We start from the raw sequence: 20,737 nt of genomic DNA on the forward strand, positions 1-20,737 counted from the left end.
CTGGTGTGATCGAAACAGAGACTATGTATTAGTGTGAAATAAGTTTGGATACGCATCATGGACCCTCTCATGGCAAACGTTTAAAAGCAAGGTAGGGAATACAAGCTTACTAGGGACACAGGGGTTTCCCTGGTGGCTCAGAGGTTAAAGCGTCTGCCTCCAATGCGGGAGACCCGGGTTCGATCCCTTGGTTGGGAAGATCCCCTGGAGAAGGAAACGGTAACCCACTCCAGTATTCTTGCCTGGAGAATCCCATGGACGGAGAAGCCTGGTAGGCTACAGACCACGGGGTAGCATAGAGTCGGACACGACTGAGCGACGGAACGGAACGGAACGGAGGGACACTTAGTGTCTGAGAAGGTAAAGCGTCTTCTGCCTGCAATGCAGGAGACCTGGGTTCGATCCCTGGTTGGGACGATCCCCTGGAGAAGGAAATGGCAACCCACTCCAGTACTCTTGCCTGGAAAATTCCATGGATGGAGGAGCCTGTTAGGCTACATTTCATGGGGTTGCAAAGAGTCGGACACGACTGAGCGACTTCACTTTCACTTTTCAGGGACACTTCGTAAGAACATCATAGGGCAATGTTGGTGTAAAGTGTGTCTTAGGAAGATTGTTCACCCAGTAATTTCCTGGAAAGAAGCACCCGAGAGAGCCTGTCATTAGGTAACTTCATTATATAACCATTGCCATAATACAGATGTGAAGTGTCAAAAGCATGGCTAGGATGGAATCAGTAAGAATGCTGTTTATTTTTAAGCTATGAATTCATGGTTACTATAGCTCTTGCTCGGAGAAGGCAATGGCACCCCACTCCAGTACTCTTGCCTGGAAAATCCCATGGATGGAGGAGCCTGGTAGGCTGCAGTCCATGAGGTCGCTAAGAGTGGGACACAACTGAGCAAGTTTACTTTCACTTTTCAGTTTCATGCATTGGAGAGGGATATGGCAACCCGCTCCAGTGTTCTTGCCTGGAGAATCCCAGGGACGGGGGAGCCTGGTGGGCTGCCGTCTATGGGGTCACACAGAGTTGGACACGACTGAAGTGACTAAACAGCAGCAGCAGCATAGCTGTTGCTGTATATAACTTAAATTTGTTTCAAGCATTTTAGAAATGGTTAAACATTTTTTCTTAGAGATTAGATTTCAATGGACATGCCTCATTTATTATAAACTTCTTTTGGTTGATACTAGGTGAGAAACTTGGTTACTATGCTCTTGACTAAAACGGATAGAGAACAGGATTTGGAAGGCCTTCACTTTAGTCATACTTACCAGAACTCTGTTTTGTAGGGATATGAAGCAATGTAGAATAGGAATTATATACCTAAAGGGTTTATTATCATAATAGTAGAGGGTAGAGAAGATCCTAGTAATAGCACAGAGCTGTTAGGGCTTTGAAGTTGGACATATTGCTGCTGCTGCTAAGTCACTTCAGTAGTGTCCGACTCTGTGAGACCCCATAGATGGCAGCCCACCAGGCTCCAATGTCTCTGGGACATGTTGGGAAATATTCAAATACCGTAGATTGTAGACCACCAGACAAAAAGGAACAAGTAGACTGTGAAACGATTTGAGCACGTAAAAAAGGCTAATAAAGAGGCCAGAGTGGAAGTAGTAATAAAAGATTTTAACTATCCAGGGATAGGCTGGAAACATTAAGTAGAAGACACAGGACTGGAAGATTTTTATGACTTTGGAATGTGATTGCTTTTTGACTCAATGCCTGTCACCCAGTCACATGAGCATGATGTTAAGTACCATGTGGTTAAACAGTTACAAATACATTGAAGCATGTTGTGTTTTAGCAGCAACCTTTCTAGGACTCTAACACTTGGTTTTGTTATTTTTTTTTTTTTAAAGATATTGAGAAGAAGAGTTTAGAAAGTGGTGATTAGGATGTTCAGATGTGGGATAAGTGGCCAGCTTCTGACCCAAATAGCATGAAGAAAAATAAAGATAAAAAAATAGAGAAATGAACATATAGAAACATACAAAATTAATGATAAAGGATATTGGAGCAACTGCGACTGAACAAGAAACTAAGATTAAAATAAATATGCAATGTTTTGAAAGAAAAATAATCAGAGAGACAGGCAAATGGTGATTACAGAGTACCAAAATGCCTTGTTGCTTCTTTGGTTTCTTATACGTATTGAAAAAAAAAAAAACTATCATGTTCATGTGTGGATGAAGGACTCACTGCTCTTAATGAGACAGAAAAGAAGGGTTATCACATCTACAGTGAATGGAGAGAGAAAGATCAAAGCTCTTCTGGGGCTGAGAGCTAGGATACAGAATCAGTGAATGCAGAAACCATGTTCCTCAGTTTCCAGGTGGTTCTGTCTAATAAAGAGATCAATTCATCAAGCCACAAACCAAACAAATCAAACAGAAGAAAGGAACCCTGAGCATAGCCAAGACTAAAACAGATTGTCCAACTATGCCTTCGAGATTTATACTTTCTGGAAAACTGAATTTCTTGGCAGTTCACAAATTCCACATGTATGTTAGGAAGGTTTTAAATGTATTTCATTTGCTCAGAAATAGGTGTAATCCATCTGAAACAACTAGACATCTATTGTGAGTGAAGAAAAAGAGAAGTGTGAAAAAATCTCAAAGCAAATGAATGCCACTGATGGCAAGAAAATCTCCCTGGTCTCATCTGTAGCTACTGCTGAGTAAGTGCTAGCAATTTCTGGATGCATGTTATTTCACCTGTCAAGAAAACTAAATTAGAAATCTCAGTGTCCAACTTTGCCTCACTACTAAGATGTAGGTTTCAGGGTCTCTTTTGAAGAAACTGAGTTCAGAAACTGTTGGATGAATTACAATGGTACAAAATAAACATGTTCAAAGGTTTTATGTACATTCAAATGAAACCCGTTTTCTTCTGGTCACAATTTAAAGCATTTTGTTCTAATTTAAAAATATTTATTCTTTCTTTAAAAATCAAATATGAAGGGAATTCAACAGAATATATAAAATACTCACAGAGTCAAGGTGTGTGAAGTGCCAAAAGAAGAAATAAATGAAATAAGCCCATTCAGAAACATCACAATAAAAAAATCAATGTAAATCTTTCATTTTGTTTGTCACAGAAGAATTAAGTTGGAAAAAATGGAATATAACCAAAGTATTCCTATTAATATCAATACGAATACTTGCTAAAAAATAAAATTTTGCATTTTTTTTAATCATCTGTATAAGATACTGGGCTTCCCTGGTGGCTCAGATGGTAAAGAATCTGACTATATTTGATAAACATAAAACCTCATAATTTATAAAAAATTGTTCATGTAATTTGGTAATGGAAAGAATTGTTTTACAGTCATAAATTCCTTGTACTTACATATTGCAATGCTTTTCAATGCAGAAGATGCAACCCATCTGGGGTATATTACTTGGAAGATTGTTTCTCTATATATTGTATCTTAGATCAGTATAGAAACAGAATCTATTTTTTTCACTTACAGTACAGTGTTCTGTTCAGTAATATTCTAAGGTTTTATATAAATACTGTGTAGGAAGCTTATATGATCCTTATGACCACAATAAAGCTCAGTTAATCAAGAAAAAAAAATGCTTAAAGTTAGCCTAAGCTATAAGGTTAACTTGGAATTGAAAACAGAGTAGGGTTGGCACTGAAAACTGAAACACGTAAGTAAGAAAGTTAAATCTGTTCCTACACACAAACCAACCTTTCATAAAGAAACAACCAGCAACTTTGAAAGTACTATAAGGAAAGAATTGGGAGGAAATGCATGAAGTGCTGGTAATAAGCTGCAGCCTATCTCAGGTTTTCTGAGATATATAAGAAAAATGATTAGTCAAATGTAGGTTCCAGCTTCAGAAAGTGGTTCGATCTTGGTTCTTTGTTTCAAGTAAGTAACGAAATACTGCCCTAGACTGATGACTTCAACATCCTGCAAAATAGTCAACAATAGGTTTGGCCAATCTGATGTTTAGGGATGCGTGTGTGTCAACTGTTCCTTGCAGGTGTATGTTGTCCACAATAACACCATTAACAATGATTCTCTTTCTAAATTCAGAATTTGACAGAAGTAAAAACTAAAGAGAATTGTAGTTTTAAATATAGAAATTCTGAACTCCTGACTCCTGTGATATTAAAAAAAATCATGACTCTTGTGAAAGTTGTTTATGACTAGAGGCATAACTTTGATTATCCTTATCTTCATGTACAAAATAACCAGTGTCCTTATTGGCCATATAATTAGAGTGGTTGATTGGAACTGCTGAGTTTTGAAATGAATTATTTACTTCATCGTTTAGGAAAGAAGGTAATCTCTCAAATATTTTGATCTGTATTTCCCAAGGGAAGAAGAGAGACAAAAAGTACAATGTATTATGTTGATAAATAAGTAACATTTATACACCTGGACAGATAATTAGAACATTTATCTTTAAAACAAATTTGAGGCAAAATATTGCTCAGCTCCTAGAAATTCAGATTTTGAAGTAGAAGAAAGGATTTGGAGAATTATAACACTTTGCTAGAGCAAATTGGGTATGAGAAATATCCTTCTCTGATAGAAATTACTTTCCCTCCTCCTCATGGAGTGAGGAGCTTCTCATCTGACTGGTGAAATCTGACTGGTCTGCTTCAAATGTTATCATCTACCCCATTCCCTTCTAGATATATTAGTTTTCTATTGCCACTGTAACAAATTACCACAAATTTAGTGGCTTAAAATAACATAAATTTATTATCTTATAGTTCTTTAGGTCAGAAGTCTGAAATGAGTCTCAATGGGTCAAAATCAAGGAGTTTGTAGGGCTGTGTTTCTTGTAGAGAATCAAGGGGAGAATCTATTTCCTTGCCTTTTCTAGCTTCTAGACACTGCTTGCATTCCTTGCCTCATGGCCCTTTCCTCCATTTTCAAAGTTCAAATCTCCCTCTGATTCTTCTCTCCTGTCTTCTTCCACTTTTAACAACCTTTGTGATTATATTAGATCCACCTAGTTAATCCACCATATTCTTCCCACCGTAAGACTCTTAACTTTATCACATCTGCAAAACCCCCTTTGTCATGTAATCTAACATTTTCACAGGCTCAGAAAATTAGGATATGGGCATCCTTGGGGACTGCTTCTCTGTATACCACAACAGGTAAAGATATTGCTGCCCAGGGAGGCTAAATGACATTCAATTGTTCACACACTCAGTGCATAATTGGAACTAAAGCCCATCTACCCTAATTTCTAGGTTTCTGCCCTATTACGCTTGACTGAAAAAATAATCTCTTGTTTGGCTATTAGAAAATCAAAGACTGCAATAAAATGGGTCTTATTCTATTGTCTAGTCTTCTGATCCTTTCTTGGGGTTAATGGAAAGCACTCAGGATATTAGGAAGGGTGTATGTTTTAACTGCAGGGAGGATTAACTAGATCTATTCTGCTAATTTAAGTACAAAAGGTCATAGGCTAGAGAAGTGGTTATAACATAAAATCTAAGATTTTTGAGGGTTATTAGAATATGCAAATGTAGTAATTGAAAGAACAGGGTTATCAAACTTAAAATGTTAAGGGAGCAGACACAAATGAGCTATAATGTCAGCAAATCCCTCATTCCTGTGTTTAGAAGAGTACCACTTGTACTTGAAATGCTTGTTTTTCTGAGAAATTGAGAATACTGGGTTTTCATTGGAAGGACTGATACTAAAGCTGAAACTCTAATACTTTGGCCACCTCATGCGACGAGTTGACTCACTGGAAAAGAGTATGATGCTGGGAGGGATTGGGGGTGGAAGGAGATGGGGACGACCGAGAATGAGATGGCTGGATGGCATCACCGACTCGATGGACACGAGTTTGAGTGAACTCCGGGAGTTGGTGATGGACAGGGAGGCCTGGAATGCTGTGATTCATGGGGTCGCAAAGAGTCGGACACGACTGAGCGACTGAACTGATTCCTGTTTTTCATGTAATTGAAACAAAATTTGGTGAAGAACTTTCAATCGAGTAAAAGGCATTGTTTCCATTATTGTGGATTTTGCAGTGTAACCATTAGTGAAAAAGAAAGAAAGAAATAGAAAGCAAATAATTAGGGGAAAATAAATGGAATCATTGTGTAGTAATACACAGTTATTTAAGTGCAATTGGTTTAGAGAAAGAGGGGACTCATAGTGCTACATTTGGCTAGAGAAGGCTTCATAATAAACATAGAGTTAAATCTGACTTTTGAGTCAGCAATACAAAGTTTAAAAATATTAATACCTTTTGACCAGCAAATCTACTAAAAATAATCTAGCCAAATCTAGCCATTTTAACTCTAGCCAGCTTAAAATGCAGCAAAATATGTATTCCAACACACCTTAAAACAGTTAAAAATCCTGTACGCCTCTCAAAGAAAAATGGCTAAATAAGTTATAGTACAGCAATATGCAAGAATATGATATGGCTATTGAAATTATATTTTTGAATAATTATTTGATTGAAAAAATGTTTATGTTATATTGTTAAGTCAATGAAAAGGATAATGCAAAACTATTTATATAGTATTCATAAAGATTTATTATTTCAACAGTGAATCTTCTTTACAAGTCAATAAAATTCATTATTCTTATAGTAGCAAAAAAGTAAGACAGACACTTGCTTCAGAGACAACAAACACCAAGGCAGAGGAAGTACATTCAATAGCTACTGGCTGTCCCTCCTGTGCCTTTTCTCTAAGACTGCTTAAATCTAAGAGACACTATAGAAAGATAACTTATTGTAAAGTCTTGTCACCAACCACCCTATGAAATGTGGCAGGCTTAGTTTACCTAGGATAATGCAAATTAGGGCAGGGAAAATATAGAAAAGGAAATATGCTTCTGCTGCAGCTGCTAAGTCGCTTCAGTCGTGTCTTACTCTGCGCGACCCCATACATGGCAGCTCACCAGGTTCCCCTGTTCCTGGGACTCTCCAAGGAAGAACACTGGAGTGGGTTGCCATTTCCTTCTCCAATGCATGCATGCATGCTAAGTCGCTTCAGTTCAGTTCAGTTCAGTCATTCAGTCGTGACCTACTCTTTGCGACCCCATGAACCACAGCACGCCAGGCCTCCCTGTCCATCACCAACTCCCGGAGTTCACTAAAACTCGTGTCCATCGAGTTGGTGATGCCATCCAGCCATCTCATTCTCGGTCGTCCCCATCTCCTCCCACCCCCAATTCCTCCTAGCATCAGACTCTTTTCCAGTGAGTCAACACGTCGCATGAGGTGGCCAAAGTATTGGAGTTTCAGCTTTAGCATCAGTCCTTCCAATGAACACCCAGGACTGATCTCCTTTAGAATGGACTGGTTGGATCTCCTTGCAGTCCAAGGGACTCTCAAGAGTCTTCTCCAGCACCACAGTTCAAAGCATCAGTTCTTCAGTGATCAGCTTTCTTCACAGTCGCTTCAGTCATGTCCAACTCTGTGTGACCCTATGGACAGCAGCCCACCAGGCTCTCCTGTCCACAAAATTCTCCAGGCAAAAATACTGGAGTGAGTTGCTATTTCCTTCTCCAAAAAGAAATATACCAGACTCTGATATGAGTGTCAGGTGTGAGATTCTGAAGGCGTCACAACTGTTCCTTCGATGGCCAGGAGAAACACAGTGAGAGAGGAGAAAAGTAGTACAGGGATATAGACTGATGGAGGGAGAGGTGAATAAGAGCCTGGTTTTGACGAGGTCACATCATTGATGTGTTTGTACCATTTTCTGTGATCAGTCTGCAGGCACTCTTGGTCTTGGCTCAGATATACATGAAAGCAGCTTGTATGCATGGATAGTTGCTCAGTCATGTTCAACTCAAATCCCATAGACTGTAGCCTGCTGGGATCTTCTGTTCATTGGATTCTCCAGGGAAAAGTACTGGAGTGGGTTGCTATTCCCTTCACCAGGGAATCTTCTTGACACAGGGATCAAACCCAGGTCTCCTGCATTGCAGGCGTATTCTTCACTGCCTGAGCCACTAGAGAAGCCCTAAAAGCAGCTTAAGACCCAACAATTCCACTTATAGGTATCTTGGGACACACCTAAGAGAAATGAAAAAAAAAAGAATCCACTCAAACACTTGTACACAAATGTTCATCGTGGCATTATTCAGAATAACCAAACAGTGGAAAAAGAAAAACACAAAATCTTCATCAACTTCTGAATGGATAAATAAAATAGGATGTATTAAAGAATGGAATATTATTTAACAACAAAAAGAACTAATGATGGAAGCTACAACATGGATGAACCTTAAAAGCATAATGATAGGTGAAAGAAGCCAGATGCAAAAGGTCCCATATTATATGACTGCATTCATATCAAATGTCCAGAATAGGCTAATCTATAGAGACAGGAAGTGATTGTTTACAACTTAGAGGGGAGGGTAGTTGGAAGGGCAGTTTACCACTTATGGGTATCGGGTTTCTAACTGAAATAATAAAAATGACCTAAAATTAGATTGTGATAATGGTTGAAAATATAGTAAAAACAAAACCAAAATAAAAATACAATGAATTTTGTACTTAAAATGAGTGAATTTTATGGTTTACAAATTATACGTTTATAGAGCTGTAAAAACAAACAAACAAACAAAAAACTTATTAAGACCTCTCTCTCAGCCTACATGATAAGTTCAGGGCTATATGCCCACCAATCCCTTAACCAAAAAAAAAAAAACAAAAACCTGACATTGGTTTTTTATGGCCGGAAATAAATACCTGGAATGAATAATGTTATTTCAGAGGACACCAGACCATAGGGTTCCCCTTGGAGTGAAATTTTCCTATCCAACATGTGTTTACTATCAAGCAGAGATTGAATGCATTTTGTGAGTTGTGTGAAGGGAAGCTGGCTCTGGATCACTTGAGTCATTATATACCTGGGTCAGAATAGCTGTACTAGACCACCTAAGCTCAAGTTTAAGGGCAGAAAGAAGGGGAGGAGATGTGATGACTTAAGACCCAGCTAGCCACAAAAGGATTGTGAGTCACTTGGTGAGATCATCCTCATCCAGCAGCTATTAGCATGATCGTCTCTGAAGTTGACTCTGGCTTGAGTGTCCTCCACATGCTCAGAGCTCTCTGTGAAGGTGGCAGGGTGGGAGGCAGTGCTGTTGTCCCTCCTGCCTCATGATAACCTATTGAGCACAATCTGTTCCCAGCTCCATGATTAGTGATATCATATCAGTAGCTTAAATTAAGCTTCCCAGGTGGAGCTAGTGGTAAAGAACCCACCTGCCAATGCAGGTAAGATATAAGAGACCCTGGTTCAATCCCTGGGTTGGGAAGATCCCCTAGAGAAGGAAATGGCAACTCACTCCAGTATTCTGGCCTGGAGAATCCCATGGACAGAGGAGACTGGCAGGCTACAGTTCACAGGGTTGTACAGAGTTGGACATGACTGAAGTGACTTAGCAAGCAAGCAAAGCCATAGTGGGAGTATTTATACCATAGAAACTGGCAACTGTTGCAGATCAAGGCTTTTGTTTTCAGACCATCGGTTGTTAAATGTCTGCCATGATCACACACATATGACAACCAACAACACTCAAACATATGCTTAATGAGTATGTTCTTGTGTTGGTAATGACTGTGCCATTGGCTCCTGCATTTGAGGATGGGTGTGGGAAGTGGTCTGTCTCTCTAACTTTGTTACTATTCAGCTGAATACTGAAAGTCTTGAAGAAGTAAGTGTAGGATGGCTGCTGGTCCATAGCATCTTTAAGGTTCTAGTTACAAAGATTAAAGATCATGGCATCGACTAGCAGCCTGTACTCTAGAGTAATGAAAACATACTGGATATAACACTTTGAGCATTCAATGATAGCTTGATGTAAAACCTCCCCTCTTCAAACACTTCACCCTGCATTGACCTATTCTTTTCAAACCAAAACAAATGGAGAAAAAAAAAAATGGTTCACAGTTCTTAATTTCCCAAATGCCTCTGATGGCCTTTATGTAGAAGCTCAGCTACAGTTTCATGGAGAGTTGCAGGGGAATGGCACTGATAGGTGACTTTAGAAAAGCGAGGGATGTTTTTCTCTGTTATAGTGGAGTACGAGGACTGAGTCTGTATGGCAGAAATATTGACGGGAGTGAAAAAAGGCAGACTGAATTGACAGGTGCTGACTTTCTAAAATACACACCATGGCAAGAGCAAAAATCTACATCTGGTAGGTGGATAGAACCATTAGCAAATTAGGTGTTGAGAACCATGGAACAATAGGTTGATAAGTCTTCAAACTCATTTGAACTTTAATAGTATTATAGTGTAGCTCCTCTTCCAGATGTGGTAGGATTACTAGTAATGTTCATTCTCTTCTTTATAATATTCCTTTGTAGTTTACAAAATTTCCAAAATGAATATGCACTAATTTTATAATCATTTAGAAATAAGACATTTTTTCATAATTGGAAATCAGAAAACAGGACATAAATCAAGGGAGCAGCCTAAAGCAAATAAGGTAAAGAAGAGGTTTGAAAGTCAAGGAGAGAGAGCCGCCGCCGCAGAGCCGCCACCGGGGAGGAGCAGCCGCTGCCGCCCAGGACTGGGCCCTTAGGGAGGAGAAGGCGAGAAAATGGCAGACGACCCCAGTGCTGCGGACAGGAACGTGGAGATCTGGAAATTCAAAAAGCTCATTAAGAGCTTGGAGGCGGCCCGCAGCAATGGCACAAGCATGATATCATTGATCATTCCTCCCAAAGACCGGATTTCAGGAGTGGCAAAAATGTTAGCAGATGAGTTTGGAGCTGCATCTAACATTAAGTCACGAGTAAACCACCTTTCAGTTCTGGGAGCCATTACATCTGTACAACAAAGACTTAAACTTTATAACAAAGTACCTCCAAATGGCTTGGTTGTTTACTGTGGCACAATTGTAACAGAAGAAGGAAAGAAAAAGAAAGTCAACATTGACTTTGAACCTTTCAAACCAATTAATACGTCATTGTATTTGTGTGACAACAAATTCCATACAGAGGCTCTTACAGCACTACTTTCAGATGATAGCAAGTTTGGCTTCATTGTAATAGATGGTAGTGGTGCACTTTTTGGCACACTCCAAGGAAATACAAGAGAAGTCCTGCACAAATTCACTGTGGATCTCCCAAAGAAACATGGTAGAGGAGGTCAGTCAGCCTTGCGTTTTGCCCGTTTAAGAATGGAAAAGCGACATAACTATGTTGGAAAAGTAGCTGAGACTGCTGTGCAGCTGTTTATTTCTGGGGACAAGGTGAATGTGGCTGGTCTCGTTTTAGCTGAATCAGCTGACTTTAAAACTGAACTAAGTCAATCTGATATGTTTGATCAGAGGTTGCAATCAAAAATTTTAAAAGTAGTTGATATATCTTATGGTGGAGAAAAATGGATTCAATCAAGCTATTGAATTATCTACTGAAGTCCTCTCCAACGTGAAGTTCATTCAAGAGAAGAAATTAATAGGGCAATACTTCAATGAAATAAGCCAGGACATGGGCAAGTACTATTTCAGAGTTGAAGATACACTAAAGGCTTTAGAAATGGGAGCTGTAGAGATTTTAATAGTCTATGAAAATCTGGATATCATGAGATATGTTCTTCTTTGCCAAGGCACAGAAGAGGAAAAAATTCTCTATCTAACTCCAGAACAAGAGAAGGATAAGTCTCATTTTACAGACAAAGAGACAGGACAAGAACATGGGCTGATTGAGAGCATGCCCCTTCTGGAGTGGTTTGCCAACAACTATAAAAAATTTGGAGCTACATTGGAAATTGTCACAGATAAGTCACAAGAAGGATCCCAGTTTGTCAAAGGATTTGGTGGAATTGGAGGCATCTTGCAGTACCGAGTAGATTTCCAGGGAATAGAATACCAAGGAAGAGATGATGAATTTTTTGACCTTGATGACTACTAGGTAGTCTACATGGGTCTGGTAAAACGTGCCTCACCCTCCAGCATCCAACCCAAGGAGCATACCCGTGATGGAATCCAAACAGATCCCTGCCTTACAATTGGAACATTTCCAGAACTTAATCCATGAGCATAGGATATTGAAAAGAAAACCGAAACAAAACCAGACCCAACCCTACACTTTGGTTTGTCATGGTGTCAGTGCAGCAGCCTACAACTAAGTTCCTAAATGCCACTTTGGACTAATTTAAAAAAGAATTCCAGTTTTTGCTTTTACTTGATGGTGAAATTGGTTGCTCTTGTATTTTATGGAAAAAAGAAAGATTTTTTTAACCTTCATACATAGAAGCAAAAATACTTTAACTGATGTAAACCTTCAAAAGTTAATAGAAATGAGATCATACTGGTTTGTTTCTTATTTTGATTGGAAAAAAATTAAATTGCTGCATTTCGCAGTGACCCATTTACATGGCATTCTCAGCTTAGACTGCATAAGAAGAAATATATGTGGTGAAATGTTGGAAAAAAAAAAAAGAAAGTCAAGGAGAAAAGTTAGGATTTAATAGCAATAGGGAGCTATCACATATTCAGTAGCATAAGGAAACATTTGTGCTTCAGTGGAAAACTGTGCATTCTTTAGGGCACACCTTTCAAAATTATCTGGTTCTAGTCCGTGGGGTCGCTAAGGGTCGGACACGACTGAGCGACTTCAATTTTCACTTTCACACATTGGAGAAAGAAATGGCGACCCACTCCAGTGTTCTTGCCTGGAGAATACCAGGGACGGGGGAGCCTGGTGGGCTTCCATCTATGGGGTCAAACAGAGTCGGACACGACTGAACTGACTTTGCAGCAGCAGCAGCAGCAGTCTTTTATTATTTTTGAGGGATTTTATAATTCTGTAAGTTGTAAAGAACTGATGACAATAATACAAATGATTCTCCTCTCTGAACACGCAAATGGCTTTTACCCCAAGGAGGAAGAAGGGAGGCTGTCACCAAAAAAAAAAAAAAAAGAAAGAAAATTAAATAAAGAAGCCAGGTGCCAGTTTGCCTTTATTTGCAAGTCCAATATTCAAGGTCTAGAAATGTGTCTATGTTTGGACCTGTCATAAAAGCTGCCAAGTTACCTCATTGATAACGTAAATAAAATACTTAGTTAACACATGGTTGTTTTATATCTGTGTGACAGTCATGATTTTACCTTTTTTTGTGAAAATTACGTTTTAGAAGCATGAGTGAACTCCGGGAGTTGGTGATGGACAGGGAGGCATGGTGTGCTGTGATTCATGGGGTCACAAAGAGTCGGACACAACTGAGCGACTGAACTGAACTGAACTGATGAGAGCAATGCTTTTAATGCAAATATAAAATACAGGCAAACTCCCCCCATGTGTGCCTGCCTGACGACTTAAAGAGAAGGCAAGAAAAATGTAAAATGATTTAAGTGGTTATAAGGTAAAAGCAATCTGAATTTGGCTAAGAGCAATAGCAACCTGTTTTCAGGAACTGTCTCGTTGTGACCTTTCTGCTGTTGCATTAAACTTTTTTTTTCTTCCTTTTTTTCACTGACACACTGGGCAAGATGAAAACAAATTTCTTGTTAGATAAGAAACCCTTCTTCCTCTCCTTTATGTTCTTCTATGATAATTTTCAAAAGTTAATAGATTAACTCTCAATTACCTCTGCTGACCCAAGGGAGTATCAGCACTCAGAAATGTTAATAGTCAACCAGGACTTTCTCTCCTATGACCACAATATTTGGATCGGGAAATCTAGAAGGCAAGCATCAGTAAGTTCTCAACTGTCTGCCCGTTCACAATCAAGCCCATCTGGGACACTTTGAAGAAAACTAAAGCCCTAATCTACAGATTCTGATTCTGAAATGGGGTCCAAGGATCCATATTCTTAAAAAGTTTCCAAATAATTCTCCTCCCAAGCCCAGTTTGGAAATATTATAGACAATAGAGTCTATTTAAATTTATCTTTCTTTGAGGGATGATGTTAAATAATGATTAAAGAATATAATGTAGATGATACAATACAAACTTTATTTAATACTTCGTGATGTGGAAAGTCTCCTGCAGAAAACTGCAAAATGGGGTGGAAGGAAGGAAACTTTTATAGGATAAAAAAATAGAGAAAAAGGAAGGGACAAATAGAAAATATCTGATTGGCTGGGGCACAAAGCCTAACTTGTTTGGAATGAGAAGGCTCAGAGTTGGCTTGGTATTTGGTGATTGGCTTAACTGAATATACTGCATTTTTGGTCAAGCAGAGCATTTATAAGGACAGAAAAGTTATGTAAGTTTTGGTTTCTTGACATGATATCCTGGGCAGAAGTGGCTTCATCTTGGGCTGAGAAATTTATTTCAACCCTACCATCTACATGCTGCTGCTGCTGCTGCTAAGTCACTTCAGTCTTGTCTGACTCTGTGTGACCCCATAGACGGCAGCCCACCAGGCTCCCCCTGTCCCTGGGATTCTCCAGGCAAGAACACTGGAGTGGGTTGCCATTTCCTTCTCCAATGTGTGAAAGTGAAAAGTGAAAGTGAAGTCGCTCAGTCGTGTCTGACCCATAGTGACCCCATGGACTGCAGCCTACCAGGCTCCTCCATCCATGGGATTTCTAGGCAAGAGTATTGGAGTGGCTTGCCATTGCCTTCTCTGACCATCTACATTTTCCCCTTTAAAATGCTTTCCATTATTTCACCCTGAGACAAGATGATAAGAAATAGGCAAACATGTGCAAGTCTAACTTGCTCACAAAGAAGGAAGAAAAGCCAAGATTTCCAACTAAGTTATTACTGATAAAACTCTTAACCATGGAGGCTGGGAGTAGAAGAAAGCTTAGGAAAAAATCTGTGTCCCCTAGTTGGCTTGCTTCCTCAGTAATTGGTTGTGACAGAGGAAGTACTAAGACTTTAGCAAAGCAAGCATTGACATGTGAGCTTTATGAAGGAAGAGAAGCATGAAAAGCAGTAGGGGAAGTCCATGCCATGAATGAGATGGGTTGGAAATGGGACCATAAGATCAGCTAAGTGATGAGTCGAAAGTGACTCCCACGGAACATGAAAAATCACGGTCTTTAGTTCTGAGTCTGTAGGAGACGAGAAATGTCTGAGAGATGTTTGAAACAAAGCAGTCTTTTATATCCCTCACCAAATACTTGCTTGGGAGGTTATTCAGAACATAATGTTTGAGTAACCTGATCTTTAAATGTATTTTGAGTGTGGGGATTAGAATTCTTTGAATGAGTAAATTACAATCTATTCTACAATACAGTTATTTTCCTTTGGTTTTGATCTATTTTGCTGGAAGTCTGATAGTAGACTTTGCTCCAGTCTGTTTTGAAGAGCTTGACTCTTCATAAGGGTTTACCTGCCAAACCCATAATGAAGTATGATACTTCTTTCCCGTCAGATATGGTGCTGTGTAAATTTATATACTATAGAATGAAAAATATACATCCTGTCAGAATCACTGACCTCACCCAGAAAAGATGACCATAACATGCAAGTTCAAGACCAAGTACTACCTGGAGGCTTGGAAAACAAGTCAAAGAGTAACCATACTGAAAATGTAATCCTTGTCAGAAACACTGAAATGTCTGGTACATACTTGAGCCAGGAAAGTGACATTTTGCTTGTAGTCCTATCTGTCATAAGTCATCATCAGACTGAATTAAAGGAAAAAAAAATGATATGAGCTTTATCAATGCCTTTCTAAATGTTTACTGCAAATAAAGCAGTTCTTTATTTACACAACATTGTAAATCAACTATAATCCAATAAAAATAAATAAAAACAAAACAGTCCTGAAAATTCATATATTTTTCAATATAGATAAACAGAAGCAGAAACATTTTGACTATTTTATAATGCTTGTAAATTCCATCAGAGCCCCAAGGCCTGGTCCAATCCTGAGTCTCCTGGGTCCTTGGATTCTCATAAAATTTAGGTCGACTGATCTAGAAAAAAAAAGGCAGGACAGGACAAAAGTAGATTTTCTAAGCAATTCCTCTCTTTTCAAATATAGCCCAGATCTCAGGTACTCTATATGAGTCAAGGATCATAGTAGAAGAAGGCAGATTATATTCGAAAACAACATGATACAGACAGAAGGACTAAAATGCTAGCAAGGTTAGTCCTATTCCCAGGTATGTGATTAACTCTGTGATGTAGTTGATGAGAATATTAAAAACAGCAATGGCTAAAATGTATTAAACCCTTGATATGTGTAGGTTTTACTGTCTCAAGTGCTTATTATTCATTATGTAATCCTCATAACACACTTTATTTTCCCTACTTTATAGAGAGATCACAATAAACTGTGGATAATTCTGAAATAGATGGGAATACCAGACCACCTGACCTGCCTCTTGAGAAACCTGTATGCAGGTCAGGAAGCAACAGTCAGAACTGTACATGGAACAACAGACTGGTTCCAGATAGGAAAAGGAGTACGTCAAGGTTGTATATTGTCCCCTTGCTTATTTAACTTATATGCAGAGTACATCATGAGGAACGCTGGGCTGGAAGAAGCACAAACTGCAATCAAGATTGCTGGGAGAAATATCAATAATCTCAGATATGCAGATGACACTACCCTTATGGCAGAAAGTGAAGAGGAACTCAAAAGCCTCTTGATGAAAGTGAAAGAGGAGAGGGAAAAGGTTGGCTTGAAGCTCAACATTCAGAAAACAAAGATCATGGCATCTGGTCCCATCACTCCATGGGAAATAGATGGAAAAACAGTGGAAACAGTGTCAGACTTTATTTTTTTGTCTCCAAAATCACTGCAGATGCTGAGTGCAGCCATGAAATTAAAAGACGCTTACTCCTTGGAAGGAAAGTTATGACCAACCTTGATAATATGTTAAAAAGCAGAGACATTACTTTGCCAACAAAGGTCCGTCTAGTCAAGGCTATGGTTTTTCCCGTGGTCATGTATGGATGTGAGAGTTGGACTGTGAAGAAAGCTGATCGCCGAAGAATTGATGCTTTTGAACTGTGGTGTTGGAGAAGACTCTTGAGAGTCCCTTATACTGCAAGGAGATCCAACCAGTCCATTCTAAGGGAGATCAATCCTGGGTGTTCATTGGAAGGATTGATGCTAAAGCTGAAACTGTAATACTTTGGCCACCTCATGCGACAAGTTGACTCACTGGAAAAGACTCTGATTCTGGGAAAGGTTGGGGGTGGGAGGAGAAGGGGACGACCGAGAACGAGATGGCTGGATGGCGTCACCGACTCTGTGGACCTGAGTTTGAGTGAACTCCGGGAGTTGGTGATGGACAGGGAGGCCTGGCGTGCTGTGATTAATGGGGTCGCGGAGAGTCGGACACGACTGAGCGACTGAACTGCACTGCACTGAACTGCACTTTATAGAGAGAAACTGAGGAAAGAGAAGTCAGATTAGAGGCTTTTATAATTCAACTCATTTATCTATGATAGAAGGAAAGAAGGAATATCAGTTTGTGAAAAAATTTCTGAACTATAAGTAATGAGCACTTTCTCAGGCTCTATAATATCTTTCAATACAACATATAAATCCAATAACACATTTCCTGTCTTCTACTAAACTTACGCTATGAAAATATCTTCAGCCAAAATTTATTACTTGACTTGGAATTTATCAGTTCAGCTTGCACCCTCTTCAGAAATTATATGGGTGCTCATGTAGTCTTTGAGGTGTGCCTCTAAAAGTAATCAAACTGATTTTCATTTGTGGTCAATGAAAACCACTCTTCATTTTTTATTTATACCTATAAAGCAGAAGCATGAATAACCCATATGATAAGGTTAACATTGAGAAAGAGACAAGACCTTCTTAATTTTCAGCAGAATGGCTCCCAATGGCATCTGTGACAACAAATAAACTAATATCACAGAAAGTTACTTCTCTGGTAGATCCTACAACCTTAGGTCCTGATTCTAAGATGAGTCTTCTTATAATTAAACCAGTGTTTCCCAATATTGCCTGTTATTAGAATCACTGCAGTACTGTTGAATAGAACATTTCAAAATGATGAATACGTTTTATAATATGTGCTATCCCATATGGTAACCACTGACCACAAGTGGTTATTGAGCCCTTGAGTTGTAACTAGTGCCACAGAGGAACTGAATTTAATTTTAATTAATTTAAATCTAAATACCCATAGGTAGCTACCGACTACTATCCTATCCACTATCCTAAGCAGTATGGAATTTTTGTTAAAAATCTGCATGTTTGGGCCCTATACTAGACTTCTAGAATCAGAATCACCAGTGCTATGTGACATGAATCTGTATTATTTATTTTATATTGGTCAATGTTGACTGAACATCCAGTTTATTTTACTTCAGATTGTTAGTATTCTTTAAGATCATCGTTCTAGGCTCTATCTATTTCCAAACATAGCACTGCATATAGGATATATTAATCTATTTATACACAGCATTTTCTTTAATTATAGACGAATGAGTTGTATTCTTACCAAGAGCCATAAGTGTGCTATGCATTCTATACAGGCCTAGAATTGGTCCATAGCTTTAAGAAAGTGTCACATATAAAAATTAGCATTAGAAGAAAGATGAATTAAGGAGCAATTTTTCATTTCACAAAAGAAGTCACCAAAGGGCTACTTTAAACAAAATTCTCCTAAAATGAATTCTAAATAAGATTCAATTAACAAAAATTCAATTTGCACACAACTCTTCAAGAACACATCTGTTTCCTCAAATCAGCTATACCTGTGAATCATTTGCAAAATCCTTGGATATTGCAAAAGGTTTCTCCATAAAAGCTATGATGCTTGGGATTGAAAACATGCTTTTCCACAGTTTCAGGCACTAACCTTCACTGTGTAGGAAAGAATCTCTGCATTCTAGTGAATTATCTTTCCTCAGATACTTAGTGTTGGTTACCAGGATTAGCTCATAGCATAGCACAGCGGAGCCCACCTAAGATTCCACTTGAAAGAGCTTTGAAAATGGAAACAAAAATAGTATCCAGACTTCCAGTTTCCGGTCTGGCATATAAGCATTTTAGAAGTTTCCACTCTATCCTAATGAGAAGTAAAAAACGGAGCAAAATGAAAAATCAGCTATTCTTCAATCAGGAGGGGAAGTGAGGTCAAAGAGCAAACCACAGCTGCCAAAACTGGAGAGACAAGACAGGTGGATACAAAGAATCACAATTTACCAGAACGGAACCCAGCAGCAGAGAAACAGCCCTGGGAATCAGTGGCTGGGTAGGAAAACCTGAACTAAATGAGCTCTCCCAGTGGCTCAGCTGATAAAGAAACTGCCTGCCAATGAAGGAGATGCAAGAGACACGGGTTTGATCCCTCAGTTGGGAAGATCTGCTGGAGAAGGAAATTGCAACTCACTCCAGCATTCTTGCCTGGAAAATTCTATGGACAGAGGAGCCTGGTGGGCTTACAGTCCACGAGGTCTCAAAGAATGGGACATGACTGAGCGAGTCACGCATGCATGCATGCAATGTAGCTGGGGGAAACTAGAAAATACTTTGGTAAACTAGAAAAAAATAGCAAATTAAATCCAAAGCAGAACAAAAGAAATAATAACAAGGCAGAAATCAATGAAATTAAAAATAGGAAATCAACAAAGAAAATTGACACAATCAAAAGTTGCTTCTTTGAAAACAAAAATCAACAAAATCAAGAAGCCTCTAGCAAGGCTAAAAAAAATTGAAAAGACAAATTATTAATATCAGAAATGATATAGAGGACATAGCTATAGATCCCATGGATATTGAAAGTATAATATAGGATATCATAAACAACTTGTAGGCCAACAAATTTGATAATCTAGGTAAAATAAACCAATTCTTTGAAAGACACTATCTGTCAAAACTCATGCAAGAAAAAATAGACAATCTGATCTTGCCTATATCTATTAAAGAAATTGAATCAGTAATTAATAACCTTCCAAAACAGAAAGCACAAAGCTCAAGCAGGTGCACTAGAGAATTCTATAAACATTAATGAATAAATTATATCAATTCTCTACAATGTCTTCAGATAACAGAGAGTTTCTGAGTCATTCTATTCATTCATTGCTTGTCGGAATGCAAAATGGTACAGCCACTCTGGAATACAGCTTCACAGTTTCTTACAAAAGCAATTGTACTCTTACCATGCGATCCGGCAATTGTATTCCTTGGTATCCACCCAAATAAACTGAAAACTTACCCCACCCAAAACTCTGCACTCAGATGTTTAAAGCAGCTTTATTCATAACTGCCAAAATTTGGAAGCAACTAAGATATGCTTCAGTAGGTGAATGGATTGAAAAAAAAAAAACAAAACTGTGGTACATCCAGACAATGAAATACTATTCAGAGCTAAAAAGAAATATGCTAACAAGCCATGAAAAGACATGGAAGAAATTTAAGTGCATATTAAGTGAAAGAAGGAAACATTACCTACATATTTTATGACTCCAAATCTGACATTCTGAAAAACACAAAAATATGGAAACGGTAAAAATATCAGTGGTTGCCTGGATTTAGGGAGGATGGAGGTATAAATAGGCAAAGCATAGAGGATTTTCAAGGAAGTGAAACTGTTCTGTATGATACTATAATGCTAGATGCATAATATTATACATTTGTACATAGAATGTACACCACCAAGAGTGAACCTTGATGTAAACTACATATTTTGATAATAGTCTGTCAATGGAAGTGTGTCAATTTTAACAAATATAACACATATTGTTATCTGAGGGAGGTTGTATGTGTGGGGAGAGTGGGTAAAAAGGAACTCTCTGTACCTTCTGTTCAGCTTTGCTGTGCACCTAAACTAGTACCCAAATTAAAGTTTATTTTTTTTAAAGTGATACCAAAGTGTGAAGT

General features: G+C 38.6%; 1 pseudogene; it reads left to right on the forward strand.

The window, feature by feature from the left end:
- The first annotated feature begins 10,529 nt into the window (after positions 1-10,529).
- Positions 10,530-11,951, forward strand: LOC129564404 (eukaryotic peptide chain release factor subunit 1 pseudogene; annotated as a pseudogene).
- The last annotated feature ends 8,786 nt before the right edge of the window (positions 11,952-20,737 follow it).

Source organism: Moschus berezovskii, chromosome X (assembly GCF_049115385.1).
Source record: "Moschus berezovskii isolate FMDL1 chromosome X, NW_MosBer_1.0, whole genome shotgun sequence".
NCBI classification, from domain to species: Eukaryota; Metazoa; Chordata; class Mammalia; order Artiodactyla; family Moschidae; genus Moschus; species Moschus berezovskii.